Genomic DNA, 19,555 nt, shown 5'->3' on the forward strand with positions numbered 1-19,555 from the left:
GATTATCTATTTTATCTTGAATGGATTTGTGACTACCTTATGGCAAATGCTGATAGATTGTTAGCAATGGATTCAGATTCCAAGGAATAAGACTTGGGTTAGAGATGCATTTTAGAAGCTCAACTCAGTCTCGTTTTGAGGAAGAGAAGATAGTTTAAGTATGCATTTTGTGTCAGTGTACAGTTACCAAACCAGCCCACATTTGTGACAGGTATAGGAAAAATGAGATGTGGGAGAATGGAAGGATGAACAGACACGTAAAGCTCTAGATATTTTGCAGCAGTTGGGTTATCATAGCCTGAGTTTCTCTTTGTGCTTTTCTTGTGAGACTGCTGTCTCTGTGGGCACAACAGTCAGGAAGTCATACAGTGTATGTGCGTGTGCATGTGTGCACATGCATGCAGATGTGTGTTTGTGATCCACTGATGTCTCCTGTCCTTTCGAGAGCTGGGACACAGTATCTAAAGCAGAGGAAAGCTGACTACAAATAATGTGTCCTGCAGTCAGGCTAAGAATCAAAGCTCTGACCCTATGTAGCTGACCTCAATCTCTTATCACCTGAAAGATTTCCCAGCTGCATGTATCCTATGTGCCAGTTTCAAATATAGAATTAAAAAGTATGACAATTCATGAATATATATGTATGGATACATCATCTTCATCATAGTTAATAGTTAGATGCACTTACTACATGTCAGGCACTGTGCTAAATCCTTTATTCTTATACATACATCAATACTCACATCCATATGTACATCCGTATGCATGTATATGCATATATGTATATATGTACGCCCTTTAATTCAGGTTACAGCCAGCTCACCCAGATTTTCTTCATTGCTAGTAAAATAAAATAAATATTGATTTCTTAAAATTACCTTTTAAAGCAAACAAAAAAAGGCAACCGAAGACTATTTCCTCCTATTTCTTCTCCTGCCACATGGATTGCAATGCAGGTCTGGTATTTATTTCTTCAGGAGTACAAATTATCTCTCCATTTTGTTCCCACAGTATCTTGAACACAGAGTTGCCCTTTTATGTTATAGCCAGAAGGGTTAGCTTGTTAAAAACCTGCCCCTCCATTCTCCAAAGTACTGTTAAGGGATTCAGCCATGCAACTCTCATTAATGATAGAGACATATGTCTAAAGGTGTGTACATCACAAAACACCAGAGAGCTCAAAGATTTAATGTGTCATGGAGACCAAGCCATCTTCTCTGCAGGTGAGCCTTCTAGGTCATGGTTGACTCATGCTGGTGAGATAAAATGGAGAATCATGCCATGCTGCCAACCCTGCTGTGTTCATTCGATGGCTAAATACAGAGCTCCAGCCTCCCATACTGTGTAACAAAGCCCCCAGTCAAACCAATAATGGCCTTCGGAAGCTTTGTCATACATCATGTAAATTGTGTAGCTCTATTAGAAAAATAATGATTTTCCAGGGCAGTAGCCAAAGTTAAAGATCTTCATTTTGAAAAGTACATTGGTTAAGATCAAATTGCAAATTAATTCACTCCTAAATTCCTTCAAAAGCTTTCTCCTAAAATTAAAAGTTGTCTTTAAAAACCACATGTCTCCCCAGATCCTTTATGTAACTTTAAAATGAACACGATGCTTTTGTGAATATTGTTTTAGAGAGGCAAGGTTTATAAAAGAAAACATTGTCCTGAACTTAGATTTTTTTCAGAAGTACAAGGGACTGCTCACTCAGACCCCTGATTAAAACAATACTTCCAAGGTTGGAGCTATTTTATACTCTATTCAGAGCTGAGCAAAAACCCTGTAATTTAGTTATGCAACATTACTCAGTTTAACCATTGCTTTATGTCCTCCCATTGCTTATAGGGAATGAATGTTCCTCAGCCATTGTGGGACACAGACTGTATTTTGTTAGGATAGCAGTCTTGTTATGTCCCATTCAGCTCAGCCCCATTAAGCTTCTGTGCCTAGAATTGCTGCCTGCTGCCAGGATTAATATCTAGATATTTTCCCTCTAAGTTTATGGTTACATTTCAAGAATTAAATGATCAGTCAGAAAGTTGGCTTCAGTTTATGAACTGTTAAACCCATGGTAGATCAGATATAGCAAAAAGAAAAGAGAAAAAATAGTTTTAGTAGTAACTTTTTACATCTTTGCTGTTTCTGTTTCTGTAGGCCTATATTTAAAATTTTACATGCACATTCATACATATATACATATGAGGGGTATCTTAGGGTATTGAGAGTTGACCTCAGAAGCTAGGCAGGCTTGAGTTCAAATCTTACCTCTTATACACATTGGCTGTGTTCCTAAGTAAATCACTTATTTTCTTAGTATTCTAGTCTCCAGCTTCTTAAACTATGGTTTACAATCTCATATAGGGTCTCCTAAGTGAATGTTGGAGTCACAAAATTACAATTTATTATCAGTGAATGCTTGATTTCTATACTTCTTTTATTTTATTATTTTTACTCAGGCAATTGGGATTAAGTGACTTGTCCACAGTCACACAACTATGAAGTATATAAGTATCTGAGACCAGATTTGAACTCAGGTCCTTCTGACTTCAGGACTGGTGCTCTATCCCTGTGCCATCTAGCTGCCCTTTTATAGTTATTTTATATACCAACATACCCAAGGTCATATAAAAATTTTTCAGACAAAAAAAAGACTAAAAAAAGTTTAAGAAGCCCTGTTCTAGTCAACTCTCTAAGACTCCTTAAGTTGCAGAAGAGATGCCATCATGAATTATTAGAGTATTTCATTACTCAGAAGATAACTATACCAATGAAATCACAATTCTCTATCAATCCATCAATCTATTTATTAATCTATCATCTCCCCATCTATTCATTTTATGTATGCATGTCATATATTTATATCATATACACATATGGTATGTGTACACATACACATACCATATGTGTATATACATACATATGGCAACTTGTCTTAGTGAACAGATGATTAATCCTGTCTTTAGAAAGAATTGGGTTTATGATTCTGATTCTGATGTGATTCTGACATATACTATCAATGTCCATGGTTACTCCTTAAGACTATGAGTTATAAGTGGATTGCCATTTTTATCAATGGAGGAGTGTTGGTACTGAAGAGTTCCATGAAATTGGAAGTCCAAACCAATATATGAAATTGATTTTTATCTAACACAAAATGTGTATTCTATTGCTTCCTTAATCAATACATTAACAAACATCTTTTAAACTCTTCCTATGTGCCAAGTACTGAGCTAAATCCTGGGCAATTATAACCCAAAAGTATAGTTCTGTCTATTTTCTTTGTTTTCCCAGAACAGGATTTGAGTAAGGTTTAGCTCTTTTTTTAGTGAATGGATTTTCCATGTCAAGGAGTTCCAACTTCTGTGAAATCCGAGTCTCAAATTACAAAACAAACAAAAAACAAACAAAACAAAAACTAGACAATACAAATATTCCTCCTGGAAGATCTATATCTCATCTTAAAAATTAATCAAAGAGAATCTCAGATCCCATTCCAATGTCCATTAAGTAATATATAGCTTCCTAACCATGTACCATCAACATTTCTTTTAATATTTTTGTCTTCCCCATGTTAATTTCCTCTTTTTCCCTGCCATCATTTTTATTTTACAAGTGATGTAAAAATCTGCTTGCTTTGGTAATAAGTTCTAGATAAATGAACAAATGGAATAGAATGCACAGACTTCTGTGGTGTTCAAGGTTTTCTTTCTTATTGTTGATAAAAGGTGCCAGATTGACAGCCTTGGAAATTAAAAATCCCTGTAGTCCACAGAATGAATTTAGCAACTAGTGGGAACATGAGTCATTGTCATCAACTAATATTTGTTTAGCCAGATTTTAAGTATCTAAAGGATTCCTGAAGATTATAATGGCTCTTTAGAAAATGCATTAACTCTTTCAGGGCACCAGGTACCATCTGATACTTACTATTTGTCTTTTTCCAGTGACCTAAGGGGATAAAGTAAAATGATCAGAGTGTTCCCTTTCTTTTGGGAAGGATTTATATCACGATAGAATCTGGTTTGAAAGTTGCCCAAACAAATAAGGTGGCCTTTCTTCTACTCCACTAATATATTTCAGTGTCAACCAGAAGAAAAATACTATTTATATAGGGAAGGTAATACTCCATTTATCCCAAAGAAACTTTGAAAAGTATTTTCTTTTTCCATTAGCAATGTTTGTAGGGCTCCTCATGTATTCAGTTTCTCTGCAACATATTTTTGTTCAAATTAACTTTGATAAAAAGCACAAACAGAAGAAAGACTGAAAATTTTTAGGTAAGATATTTCAAAGAATAATTGTAATTATGGAGTCAGTTAAACTATATAGGTCAAAATCATTGCCTTTTTCTCATTGTTTCATGAGCATGGCTGCTGTTTTCCAACTATTACTACCATTCAATAATTCTAGTTTTGGTCTCTGAAAATTAGATTTGATTGATCTATTTATTTATTTTATGAATAACTGACAATCTCTCTTCCTAGTGGCAATCTTTGAGGTCTAGAAATAGGGAATCTACACCTCAAAATAAGTAAATAGTTTTCAGGGGATATGCAGCCCTCATTAACTAGGGGATAAACTTAACTGATGAAAGCTGCTGCAACTTGGGCCAAGAATACTGTTTCCATTTAGTGGCAGGACTTTTAACCCCATCTTTCTTAGGAATGCATGTATTTACTTTTGCTTTGTCATCTCAGCATCATCATCATTATCATCATCATCATCCCAACCCTATCTGTGATTCTTTCTAACATTCAATTTCAGTATCCAACTTAGATAAGCAACAAAGCATAGCACAAAGAGTGGAGCCAAGAGTTCACACACACACACACACACACACAGTAAATTGAAGGCATGTGGGAAGTCATTCCAAATGGTAGACCAACTGGTTACAGATGATGGAGAATTAGTTGGTGTTACAATTAGAGTGGCATTTATATTCTGATTTTAAAGTATTTAGATACATCCTATAGCATTCACATAAAAACTTGTCTTGCTAATTTATCATCTTATCTGCTTAGTATTTTGCTTTAATGTAATATGTTTTAAGCTTGATTTAGGAAGGACTAGAAAGTGTGCTCCTACTATAATACATATAGGAAAAGTAAATCTAGTATGGGGTATTAAATACATTGAGTAAATATGTAGAACAGATGGAAATAACATATTAGATCTAGTCCTTATTTGAAGCATGACAAACAATATGAGATTAGATGAACTTAAATTTTGAAAATGTGAATCCAGCTATGAAAATTTCTTTGTTGAAGTGTTGCTTCCAATATGGCTGATCATTGGAAATCTGACAAGAAATTTCAGTAACAAAATGTGCCATATCCAGAGATAACATGTAAATTTTAGTAAACTTATAGTACAGTACAGAAATTTGTAGAAAGCATCAGAAAGAACTAAAGGTAAAGAACTGGGAAATAAAATATCCTGGAGGAAAGCAAAATGGAAAATCCAGTTTTGGAACTAAATTATTGACGGTTTTGATTTTTTCAGAAACACATTTTTGCTGCTCGGTTTCACTGATACCTGTTTCATGGATTTTCCATGACAAATAGAATTCCTTTAAAAAACAATAAATAGTTGATCTGAATCAGATGTCACAGGTTGATAGATGGCTTCACACTGGTGCTTGGTTTCATCTTCACTGACATAATCATTATAGCACTGTGAATCTTAGTCAAAACTCATCAGCTGTTCCCCATTAGGATGGTGTCACAAAAAGAGTTGACTCATACCTCTGGACCACCACTGACTGAACAGCCATTTTGGTGAATCACTAATGATTAATTCATCACAGTAGATAGTTGGAATGGTTTCACAACACCTGTGTATGCTACTATTATCTGAGTTTCCTACCTAATTATACTAAGTGGAATGAAAGAAATGCAGTGGATAATGAAGAAAGAATTTGGAGTAAGCAAGTGATAAGAAGAAGACTCTCAAAGTCATAAATGTTTGCCAGGCTTGCAAAAATGCATGGTTTAAATGAAGTATGATCATAAGTACTGGAATTTCAGGCTTCAGCTTTACACAGCCTTATTTGGTGAACACACAATCACTAATATCTGCCTACATCCTTTCTAGTTGTGGGAGGCTTTGGGAAAGAAGTAAAGTCAACTCAAAGAGCCCAATCATCTATCTTCTTTTCAGTTTCTGCACTATTTTCACAGACGAAAAAAGCTTCATTGGAACCTGAAGTGGAATAGAAGAGGTTCTACTTTAAAGATTCAGACGTCCTCACGAAATATAATTGTCTCCATTTTAACAAAATGTTTCTGATCTCCAAACATAGTGATTGACTTTGACCCAGCAGGTGAACACTGTGTGCAACCTGTGAATGAGGACAAATCCTGCAGCTTTGATTCTCATAATTAAAAACTTTGCACGGCTCCACCTCTATTCCCCAAATCTACCTAATCTCCCTGTGCTGATTTAAATTGCAAGGAAAAAAAAAGCAAACATTGGTTTTGAAAAGTGGTCACCTCATCATAGCAGAGCAGCAACGCAAGTGCTGACTCATTTTTCAAAGGTCTCTGATATATTCAAAGAAAGTAGCTTTTATGACACTAAGTAGTGACTAGTACCTATCTCATTGATAACTCTAGAGCCCAAGAAAATATCTTTCTATGAAGTTATCGTTTGATCTAAATCTATTGTCTATGTTTGCCACATGAACCTAGGAATTACTGTTCTAAAAAGGTGGCAGTAAGTTATTATGTTATTTTTAGAATACTCTCCAAGTTCTTCCTCAAATTACCTATATTTTTATACTTTTAAAAATGATATAAGGATATCAAGTTTAAGCAAGTATAACAATCAGCTGAGAAATATTCACCCGACAAGTATTCATACACTCTTATGTCACCTGACATATGGTGAACAAGCTGATGAATGAGTCAGGATTTAAATGGTAATTACCATTCATCATTATAATAGACTTATTAATTCATAAATTCTTGGTAAGCCAATTTTCTATAAAAAGGTTAGTAATAAGAGTGGAAAAAAGAAAAAATAGCCCCAAAGTGATAAAAAATGTAAGAGCTAAAATATCTGTACTGCCACATATCCCTTCTAGTTATCCAGTAGCTTTATATTGAAGTTTCCTAATACAAGTTTCTATTTTCTGTGCATTGAAAGAAATGCCAAAATGCCTCCTTATTTCCCATCCAACAAACTAATACAAGTGAAAGGACTAAAATGTGATAATGAACGCTATGTTAAGAGAACCAATTTAAAGAAGAGTTTGAATAATATTCAATAATATTTGACAATTTTGACATATGACTTCAGATATTATCTACTGATGAACAAAACTTTGTATTCCAAACCACTCAACAGACATAATTTGACCATTAAGTATCAGATACAAACATATATATATATATTTTTTAAATGGAGCCATATTCAAACATGTTTACATATTTCAAAACTTGAAATAACTCAAGAATGTTTCTATGCCCCTTGATCCTTTCTAACAATTTTAACAAAATGGGAGAAAAGAGATAAAACATCATGGAAAAACAACTGCAGAAAAGAGATAGAAATATAATTTCTAATCTTTACAGAATAAAGACCATTAAAAAGTCAAAAGTGCACTTTTTTCATTTTGTTCTAATAAAATTTTGACTACTCTTACTTACAATGGAGGTTAAATAGTGTTACTGCTGAATATGTTCAAGGGAATATGGCAAACCATCTATTTGCATAACTTTTGCTCTCCATTTTTATAAAACCAAGGCCTTGGAACATGAACTACAAAATGTCATGATTAACAAGTATCACTGTATTTTTTGTTTTCCTGAGGATACTCAGCATAAAAATGGGTCAGCTATTGGGTCAGTTGAAAATGGAATTAAATTGGAACAGAATGAATCAAAACCCTTTTGTTCAGTCAACTACATAATCAAAGGATAAAGATTCCACTGAACAATTTAGTGTCCAACTTCCCTAGGAAACCTTCCTATCATAAATCAAAATAGTGTATTTTACAGTTGGCTCAAGTTAGGTAGAGAAAGAGAAAGAAAGAAAAAGAAATAAATTCTATAAAGGTAATGGGAAAGATTGGAGGTATATGTGACCGTGGGGGAGGCAAATTAAGACAATTTTAAGGGAATATGATAAATGGTTTATTTGAACGGCTCTTTTCGCCATTCTTATTAGATGAAAAACCTTGTAATATATCATGAGATAGCTAGAGCCTTCTTATGTGCATTGTTACATACATATAATGTAGGCATCCATGTTGATGGTGCAACATACCAAACATGCCTACATAAAATAAAATATGTATGCATATTTGGACATACATACATGAAATCACTTTCTTATTGGTGTCATGTATTTACATGCAATATGTTTATGTCACACAAGTCACATGTATATACTTACATATCATAGCTATATATATCTTCATAGGAATATAAAAATATATACATGTATTTATTCATATAAATGTATTTACATGCATATGTACACCGTTCTGTAAATTATTATGTTGTTCAGTCATTTTCAGTCATATTTGACTCTTAATCATTCCACTTGGAACGTTCTTGGTAAAGATACTGGAATGTTTTACTATTTCCCTGTTCAGCCCATTTTACAGATAAGGAAACTGAGGCAAATAGGGTGAAGTTACTTGCCCAGGATCACAGCCTATTAGTATCCAAGGACAGATTTGAATTCAGGACTCCAAACCTGGTATTCTACACACTGTTCCATTTAGCAGCCTATGTTTATTTTTGAATAGATATCTATATATGTGAATGAATATATACATGTAAATACACACACAAATATACATGAAGTAACATGATAGTATCCTCATGGATTTTCCTTCTATCAATAACACAGTACCTTGATGCATTTATATAAAGTTTAATGGGTATAATGATGAAAAAAAAATATATTCCCTGTGTCTATCTGCTGATGAGCCTTAACTTAAATCACCTGGGGAAAATAGACATTTGGTCTATTACTGGCTTAGCTTGGTAGGAACCACTATAACATGGGCTCGCCTGGCAGCATCTTTGAGATCTCAAGGTCATCTGTGCTCTATGAATTGTAATGGAGGATTCACATAGGCAGCCTGATGTAGTGTAATGAGGGCGGGCTTGGAGTTAGGAGAGAAGTAGATACAAATCCTGATTCTGATACTTACTAGGGAAGTGACAAGTTATTTAGGTTCTTAGAACCTTGCTTTCCTCATCTGTTAAAAAAGGAAAAGATAGTGATACAAGCAGAGTACTTACTCCATATGTTATTTATGGAGGAAATAAGATAATATGTTTAAGCATTTCACAGGAGGCATATATGTTTCAATTATGATTAAATAGCATAATAGGATTTGGAGCTAAAAGGAACCCAAGAGATCAAATAATCTAACTCTTCTGAAGCTCTAAATCCAGTGCTCTTCCCAATAGAGCAAATTGCCTGTGTGTGTATATGTGTGTGTGTGTGTCTATCTTGTCCCTACTCCCCAAACACAAACACACTGCAAACAGTGGAATTTTTGTGACGTAAAAAAAGGACACAAATTAATCTCTTTAGGTAGTTTTATGTATCTTTTTTTTCCCCCCAGCAAGTACAAATCTCTAGGTTCTAAGTATATAAAACTGTTTGCAGGAAAACCCTTGCAACTGTAAACCTTAAAGGACCTACTCTAACATTCCAAATCTTTAGACTCTAAATATAGATGTAGTTCCCCTCCTCATTTTATTTAAATTGATTCTTTTGTCCCATCCTCTCTCTTTCCACCCCATCCCTGGTAAAACCAAGTGAATACTTGGATAATCCCTTTTTCAGGAGGTCAGACAATATCCTGTCATGTGGAATGAATTGGACTTGAAATTCAAACTTTATGCAATGGCCTGTAAGCTGCAGAGAACTAAGTGTCTCTAGGCTGATGGATTATCACCTAAAGATTCGTCAGAAATAATGTCCAAAGTATAGAATCTATATCAAGTACCTAAAATATAATTATTAACCTAAAAAGAACCATTTGGAAATTGGTGGAAAAGATGCTTTTTGCTTTCGATCTATATTAATTTCTATGTAAAATAAATATATATAAGTGATATAACATGTAGATGTATATATATCATGTTACCTCTCATAAATATTTAAATTATGTATATATATGCATATATTATAGATTAGATATAGATGCACATATATTATATATATATATGATTCTATTATAGAGATATATGCATATATATTATATATATATTCTTGGTAAGTGGGGGACCAGTCTTGGAGTCAGTAAGACTGATGCTGATCCACACCAGTTGTCTAATTCAAAGCCAGTCACTTAACTTCTGAATACTCTTGACAACTCTGTAAAACACGAAACTATAGAGCATCAGTGGAGAGAATTTCCACACTGGGAATTCACACATATGAAATCACAAAACTAGATTTATCCACTAGACAAAAATCAATGATAATTTATATTTTGAGTTGTCATTATTTTTCATATTCATATTCTTTATACCATAGAAAGGGAAGGGGGGAATGCAATAAGGGTTTTTTTAGTGTCTAATATATGTCAGTCACTATGCCTAGCATTTTTTATAAATATTTTTATAAATATTGTTCAATATGACCCTCAAAACATTCTTATTTTCTGATTGAGGAAATAGCGGTTTCTTTAGGATCACAGAGCTAGTAATCATTGTCTCAACTGTACCAATAGACTACAGAACCCTTAGAATCAAATGCCAGAAAACTTATCTGAGTCCATTCTGCATAGGGACATGGATGTTTTAGGTTTATTTTCCTCTATATGCTTTTCATATTTCTCTCCTTGGGCCATTGGGAAGTAGAGCTTTAAGCCGATTTCTAAAATGTTGGCATGTAATTCCCCTTCCCGCACAGCTCTGGTTGAACTTTGTGTATTTTTTTTTTTCAGTTCATTTTCTCCTGGCATTTTTAACTGGGCTCTTTATCTCATAGTTAATCTTAGTACCTGCAAAAAGATTCCCTGTACTGCTGTTACGTGTAATAGACCTGAAGTGCTGATCAAGAGAGGGAAATGCATTTGCATCGTAAGCACAATTCTAGTTACTCTGGACTAAACAGAGAGAGTGAAGCAATCAATCACAACTGACATGATGAGATGCAAAGAGTAAAGATGGCATGACATGATCACCTACAGAAACTGTTATATTTATCCCATCTGTAACTCAGTCATTGTTTTCTCCTTTTTTTTCCTTAATGAATTCTCCCTGACTCTTCAGAAAAACTGGCAGAAGACACGGAGGGATTCATTGTCCTGACCTCATGTTTTCATTTGGCTCACCATGTTGGGAAGGAAGCTAGACTTCTCCTTGACTTCCCTCCCTGAACCTTCCATAAAATAATGACAATACTGTAGAGTTTTAAAAGTGAGAACCACTATCAAGTCTTTTCAGGACAGGAATATCTCCTCCTATCTTGCTAAGGAATTTAAATTTAAATTCAATTTTGATATACATTAATTAATGCTTGATAAATATTAATAAACTTTGATAAACATTAATAAACACTTAACAACTGTGTAACAACAACAACAAAAATGACAACATCCCCATTGTCAAAATGAGATAAAACTGTCTAGAAAGCAGGAGCTCATGAATAAAAATAGGGATTAGTGGTGTTTCCATGCTTACTGGTGTCAGTGCTTTGTCATAAACAGAGATTTTTCCCTTCTGTGAATGTCTATGAACATTCTTCTATGAACATCTCTTAGTATGTTAAGGTTAACAAAGTCTCTTCCTCCTGGTAATGTAATGTAGTAAGTGGGACATGCCCATTTTATAGATGAGGGAAGTGAAGCTCTAGAAGGTCAGATGTCTTTGTCACAAACAATTTCTCTCAAGTAAGTTTCTTTAAACTTTTTTTTTTTTTTTTTTAATAATAGCCTTTTATCTTTTTTTTTTCCCTGAGGCTGGGGTTAAGTGACTTGCCCAGGGTCACACAGCTAGGAAGTGTTAAGTATATGAGACCATATTTGAACTTGGGTCCTCCTGAATTCAAGGCTGGTGCTCAATAGCCTTTTATTTTCAAAATACATGCAAAATTAGTTTTCAACATTCACCCCTGCAAAACCTTGTGCTCCAAAATTTTCTCCCTTCATCCCTTCCCCTAGAAGCAAGTAATCCAATATAACTTAAACATGTGCAATTCTTTTAAACCTTTTTCCATATTTATCCTGCTGCATAAGAAAAATAAGATCAAAAAAGGAAAAAAATAAGGGAAAGGGAAAAAAGCAAGCAAACAACAACAAAAAAAGTGAAAATACTATGGTGTGATCTACATTCAATCACCATAGTATCTCTTGCTGAATGTAGATGGCTCTCTCCCTCACAAGTCGATTGGAAATATCCTGAAAATCAGGATTGATCATCATATAATCTTGTTGCCATGTATAATGATCTCCTGATTCTGCTCATTTCACTCAGCATCAGTTCATGTAAGTCTCTCCAGGCCTTTCTGAAATCATCCTGTTGGTCATTTCTTATAGAATAATAATATTCCATAACATTCATATACCACAATTTATTCAGCCCTCTCCAATTGATCGTCATCCATTCAATTTCCAGTTTCTGGCTACTACAAAAAGGGCTGCCACAAACATTTTTGTACATGTGGGTCCCTTTTCCCCCTTTAAGATATCTTTGGGATACAGGCCCAGTAGAAACACTACAGAATCAAAGGGTATGCACAGTTTAACTATGGCTCTGCCTTGCACTATCTGTTCCTTATGCCTTGTGTGTTCTGCAATCCACATCTAGTTCCTCCTTGTTGGTCTTCCTTGTTTCCTCAAATCTCCCCTTCTACAGAAGGCCCTCAAGTGCCTGATGTCTTTCTCCTTTCAGATTACTTTTATATACTTTATAAATATCTTATTATTCAACATATTCTTTTCTAAAAATTATAGAGCTATGAAAAACTGACTAATAAAACCCACAAAACCTATGGGGATAATGGATTTGGGGGCACAAAGGTATAAACTTCACTGGTGATGCATAAAAAGAGAGGAACCTAATAAAATTAGTAGCACCATTTTATACATGTCAAATATTAAGACACACATTAATACTGCAAATGAGTAGTAGCAGCCATGAAGACCTCAGTCTGCTGCTCTCCTCCAGGTTCCTTCCCCCAGAAACCACTGAGGGTGAAAGGGTAGCCTTGGAGACTCCTAGGTTTGGCCTAGCTATGGTGGAAGGAGTGGACCAGCCTTCCTCAGCCCACAGTTCTGATGGCACCAGAACTCATAAAATATATATGGCACTTGCCTTGATAAAGACTTGAAGTTTGCTTGTGAAAGTGGGCATCCAAAAAGTTGCAGTTAGTGAATTAATATAAAGTGAGAAACATATGCCTTCTTATCATATCTTTTTAGGCAGGACCTATTTCCTCTTATTTTGCTGTGGATTTTAAATTTAAATTCAATTAGACAAACATTTATTAACCACTTAGTAACAATTGAGCAATAACAATTTTCTATTTTCTATGTATTTTTTCCCTGAAATCAAGCATAGACAGACACAAAATTTTTGTCATGCTTGAAGTGTTCCCAAAGATATCAACTGCATTGGAACAAATTCAGTCATGTCAGAAATGATTTGTATTTCATTATTTACATATTGTCTCAGGCATTAGAATGTACACTCCTTGAGGGCAAGGAATGCTGTTTGTCATTCTTGATGTTCCAGTCATTAGAAAATATAGTATCTGAAATACAATATTTAAAAAAAGCTTCTTCACTGATTATAGACTGACTGCTGCTCATAAAACTATGACACAGAATTCAAACAGACATCTCATAACTCAAAGGTCCTCCACTCTAGCATCATGTCCCATCTTTCACTGAATGCATTGCCATTAAACATTTACCATGTGCTTCCTGGTATGACCATTTATCCTTTTTTTTAAATCTTTTTTTTCTGTACTTGCCTGATATTCTCTCCATATACTGTAAATTCCTTAAGTAAAGGAACCATGTTGTTTTTATGCATTTTTTTGTGTTGTCATTTAAGTTATACCTTCAGAACATAGCACAATTACTAGGCCATGGGAGCCTTTCAAACTATGGCATAAAATGTGGAATTCAAACCACTATTGGATTATATCCCCCACCTACTAATGCCCTGTTAGTTAAAAGACAGCTAAATTTGATTCAGAGCATTTTATCCTCTGAAAGAACTCAGGAGGCCCTGAGTTCAAATGACTCTGTATTAGTCAATCAACCTATTTGTTTTAGTTTTCTCAACTGTAAAATAAACTGGAAAAGGAAATGGCAAATTGCTCTGCTATCTCAAATGGTGTCTCAAAGAATTTGATATGACTGAAAAAAATGACTAAACAACCACAAAACTTTATATTTATCAAGGTTCTATACATAATTATTATATATGCACTTATCTCTCTTAAGAGAATATAACCTTTTTAAAGGCAGAGATTATTTAATATTTTTATCCAGCATCCACTTGATAATAACACTGGGTTATTTTATATCTATACCAGTAGACCTAGGAGACAATAATTTAATGGATAAGGAGCTGATTTTATAGTCAGGAATGGCTGCCTCTCATACCAGACAAGTTACTTAACCTCTAAGTATTTCAGGAACATGTAAGAATATAATTTTCAGAAGGAAGGGGCTGACTATGCATTGGTAGAGTAAGTTTCCCGACCAAGAACGTCCTATACCAAATGAAATCTCAGTTCCAGTCCAATGAAACAAGCACTTTCTGCTCCAAGTGTGGGTGTGTGTGTGTGAGGCTGTCAGTACACATGCTTGTACATGGATATACATAGAATATATATATGTATATACATATACATATATATATGTTCATGCATGCAAAGAACCTTTTTTCCTTTTTATATTTGACTCATCATTTTGAATAAGAGCCAAACAATAGAAAATCTAATGGCAATGGCAGATTCCCTCAAAAATATATTTTATAAATTGTATTTAAATTTCTATTATGGTAATTTATTATTTGAACTGTTAGAAAATAATACAGTTTTTGAGAGCTGCAGCAACCTTCAAACAGAGAGGAGAATGGGATAGTATAACAGTTGCTTGACAAGGGAAAAGGGGGAGAAACAGATAGACAGATAGACAGATAGAGACAGAGACAAAGAAAGAAACAAAGAGAAAGAGAGACAGAGACAGAGGGAGAGAAAGAGAGAGAGAGAGAGAGAGAGAGAGAGAGAGAGAGAGAGAGAGAGAGAGAGAGAGAGAGAGAGAGGGAGAGAGAGAGAGACAGAGACAGAGACAGAGAGAGACAGAGAGAGAGCGAGAGAGAGAGAGAGAGAGAGAGAGAGAGAGAGAGAGAGAGAGGAGAGAGACAGAGAGAGAGAGAGTTCTTTCCTGACCTCTTATATCTCAGTTGAATATGTGAAAAATCAAAATCAAACCTCTGAGGAAAGGGTTTTTTTGACTAGCTCTGAAGCACTTATTTTCTGTCCTTATTTCTCTAGATAGCAAGCAAAGTCTTCAGGAGACAACAGTTATTCATTTGTGAAATAAATGTGGATTCAATTCACGAACTCTACTCACATACATTCCGTCAGATTCCTAGAGATGTTTTCACATAGTTGGGTTCACTGAGCATGCTAATTTGAATGTCCAGCTAGAAGAAAAAAAGATAGATGCGCTCTTCAGTCAAAGACACATGAGGATAGAATTTAGGCAAGTAAACATTATTCTTTGAAATGTAAGGGTGTACTTTGGCATATATTTTTAAAAGACACAGAATAGTAACAACACCCCCCCCCCTACACACACACAAAAAAAAAAACATACAAAAAGACAAAAAAACAAGCCATTCTTGGGTCTTCAACCTCAGCAAATTTTTGAGTACTGGGTATGACATGATTGGTAAAGATAACACAGCAAGCACACAAAAAACTGTCTGAATCTGGTACTTTCTACTCAAAATCTAAATGGAAACAGAATTAATTTCCCAGAATTTCCTTGTCATTTTTATTAAGTTTTGATGTTACCCCAATTATTATAATTTCTTCCCAAACAAACTTGGTGATATGTTATTAACTGATTTTGCCACTAATCGTGGTTTTTCTATGAGTAACTACAATTAACTGTTAAGCAATAAGATTGGCAAAATTTAATAATATTTATAAATGACTGTTCAGAATAACATTCAGTCCAAATACCCTTATTTAGAATTATTATCTCAAGTCCACATCCAAAGAAAAGAGGAAAAAGATTGTTGAGCTATGCCATTTTTGGATAGCCTATCTTCTATTCCCTTTACCTCCATAGCCTGGTAACCAGTAAAATACAAAGGCCTTATGTAGTTTGTTGTACAATTTATAATGAAAATGTCAACTCTGAATTTAAATATAAATACTGTAACTTTGGGGAAAGTTCAATATTCTTCAGAGTTTTCCTAGCCTTCAAAAATATTGTTAGAAACCATTTTAAATTAAAATTTGTTTAAACGTTTGCAATAAGAACTTACATTTAAGGTTGTAAGTGGCCTTAGGCGTCACTACTATTTTCTTTATGTGGACTAGCTTTATGTGGACCATAAGAGTAAACTTACATATCCAAGGACATACCAATAATAACTCACATTTGCAACATTTTCCTCTCACAAAATCCCAGTGAGGCCTGTAGAACAAGCAATGTTATTCATATTTTGTGGAGGAGAAAACCCTTCTTAAGCTTTACCTATATATCACATGCTACAGTTTTAGAGACACAAATAAAATACCTGTCCTCAAGGAGCTTATTCTCTTACAGCAGAAGGCAATATTTATGAAGGAATAATGTCTATAGATGGAATTTTCAGTCTGGTGCGTCAGTGAGTTGATTAATGGAGGCACAGGCCAATTAATGAAATCAGATTTATCCTTTCTGGAAGTAATGACACTATTGATTCGATAAAGACATGGAAAGAAAAAAGGAGAGGAGATATGCAAAGCAACAGGCACCCAAGATAGTTTGGGTGGTTAGACTAATTTTTTGGACTCTATTCCTTACACATAATAAATATGTACCAAATATATATTACATAAATGCAAGAGAGGTAGTGGGGAGGGACATTTGAGGTGCTTTATTTACATAATTACAAACTCCTTTATGAAATACCTGGGTCATTTCATAACTCCACCAACAAAGTATTCATGTCCCTACTCTTCCACAATCCCTGAACATTTTCTTTTGTTTTTTTTAAAGGTTTTTATTTTTATAACATATGCATGGATAATTTTTTCAACATTGACCCTTAAAAAACCTTGTATTCCAAATTTCCCCTCTTTCCCCCTATGATGGCAAGTAATCCAATTTATGTTAAACTCTATTCCTTCCTCCACACAAATTTCAGCATAATTGTTCTTAAGCTCAGATCTGACTAAATAATGCTCATATTCAATATTTTCAAGTGGTTCCTTGTTACCAGTAAACAATGGAATAAATTGTAGCATCAAATGCAAACTCTTCATTTGTTCGGCTTCACATAGTTTACTTCAAACCTATTACTTCACAACTTGGCCCTTTCCTGCACTGTATAAATCAGTATACACTTCTCATGGTCAACATTATCTTCCATTCCTTTCTCCATGCATTTACATGCCCATTCTGCAAACCTGGAATACATTTGCTTCTCATCTTAGGCTCATTTCATTCAAGACACTATTCCAGCACCTCAAATGTCCCTCCCCAAAACCTCTCTTGCATTTATGTAATATATATTTGGTACATATTCATTATGTGTAAACATTTGTGTACTTATCTCCCTCAATAGAATTTAATCTTTTAAAAAGCAGAGATGTTTATTTTTTTCTTATCTGTATATATCCCACACCTAGTACAAAACCTGGTGAATAGCAAGTGCTTTATAAATGGTATTGATGTATGTATGTATATATATATGTGACCATCTCTTCATGACTCCATCTTTGGGTTTTCTTGGCAAGGATGTTGGAGTGGTTTACCATTTTTTTTTCCTAGCTTATTTTTATAGATGATGGAGGGACTGAGGTACACAAGGTTAAATCATTTGCCCAAGGTCATATAATTAATACGTATCTGTGGCTGAATTTGAACTCATGAGGATCCACCAGGCTAAACTAAACTAAACCAAACTAAAACATTACCTCCCAGCTGCTTCCTCACCATAGCTATGTCCCAGTCCTTTTCTTCTTTTTTCTCTTTCCATATTCCTTCTAGCATATCTTTATGTATTATCCCATTAGAATGTAAGCTCTATTAGCATGAGTAATTTAATTTTGATAAAGACCAATTTTTTCCTCTTCACACAGAGAGAAATTTTCCCTTGAAACATGAAAGGTGTAGCCTATATTTCCGGAAACTATTCATGGTTAAAATCTGAGAATGGAGAAGAAGCCTTTAAGATCCCTTGACTCTTGTAGTGCTATTGCCACAGCAAAAGAAAATCCCACCAATCTGATGCATTTCAAAAAGCAGGAAATAACAGCTGTATTAGGTGGGAATTGACAACCAGGGTCAGGCAATTGCATTAAAGCCAACTAGTAATCAGAAGAGTTGACAGCTGCTCTTCATGACTCAAATCTCCTGTGGGGTACAACACTGTGGCAAACAAATGTTAATGATCTCTGGTAGCATGAATGCTGTTTTATTAATGATGTAATTTGGGGAAGTGCCAATGCTTACCAGAATGTTGTTTAGGAGCAGCGCAATTCATACACATATACATGTGTGCATGTACAACCAAACCCTGCAAAAGGCTAGCCAGGGTTTTGAAATATATGATTAAAATTTTTGTCTCTAGGAATATCAATCACCAAATACCAACCATCTTCCCAGAAGCTGCTACAGACATTAAATCAATATGTAAAATGCCAACAGGAAATGGTGAAATACAAGCTTTACCCAGCCAAATATCACACTCCAGTTTATTCACGTATCTGAATATACAAAAACTGACCAAGGGTTTAATCATTCTCAGCAGATGGTGTGACATAATAATAAAAATAATAATGGCTTACATTTATATACTTTACCTGTATTATCTTTTAAACCTCTGATCAAAATACAATATTCTTATCTCTGTTTTGCAGCTGAGGATCTGAGCCTGAAAAGGTCACTTGGCTAGTGAGTAGGATTTGAATTCAGGTCTTCACACTCTATATTCAAGATTCTTTTGACTAAATCAACAAAGTCAGGAAGCTTATTAAATGTGACTGGAGAATATCAAGAGAATCATCAATTTCAAAAGCTAGCATATTCAGCCCTTTGAGGATTTGAATTTGAAAGATGGGTTTTGGTATCAATGAGATATGTGATCTAATGAATCACTTGATGGATGAGAACACAGATCCTCTTGGAGCAATGCGATTTGCCCCAAGGTCAGTGGAGAATACAAATCTTCAAACTCCAATATGTTGCTCTTTATCATTTAAACCAAATTGTGGGAACTCCTTAATCCAAAAGAATGATTTTAAGAGTAAAATTCAGGAATTTAAACATAGGAGATAGTTGGGTCAAGGGAAACTTATCAAATGATTTATTCAACAAAGCATGTATTATATGCCCGACACT

Source organism: Sminthopsis crassicaudata, chromosome 5 (assembly GCF_048593235.1).
Source record: "Sminthopsis crassicaudata isolate SCR6 chromosome 5, ASM4859323v1, whole genome shotgun sequence".
Taxonomy (NCBI): Eukaryota; Metazoa; Chordata; class Mammalia; order Dasyuromorphia; family Dasyuridae; genus Sminthopsis; species Sminthopsis crassicaudata.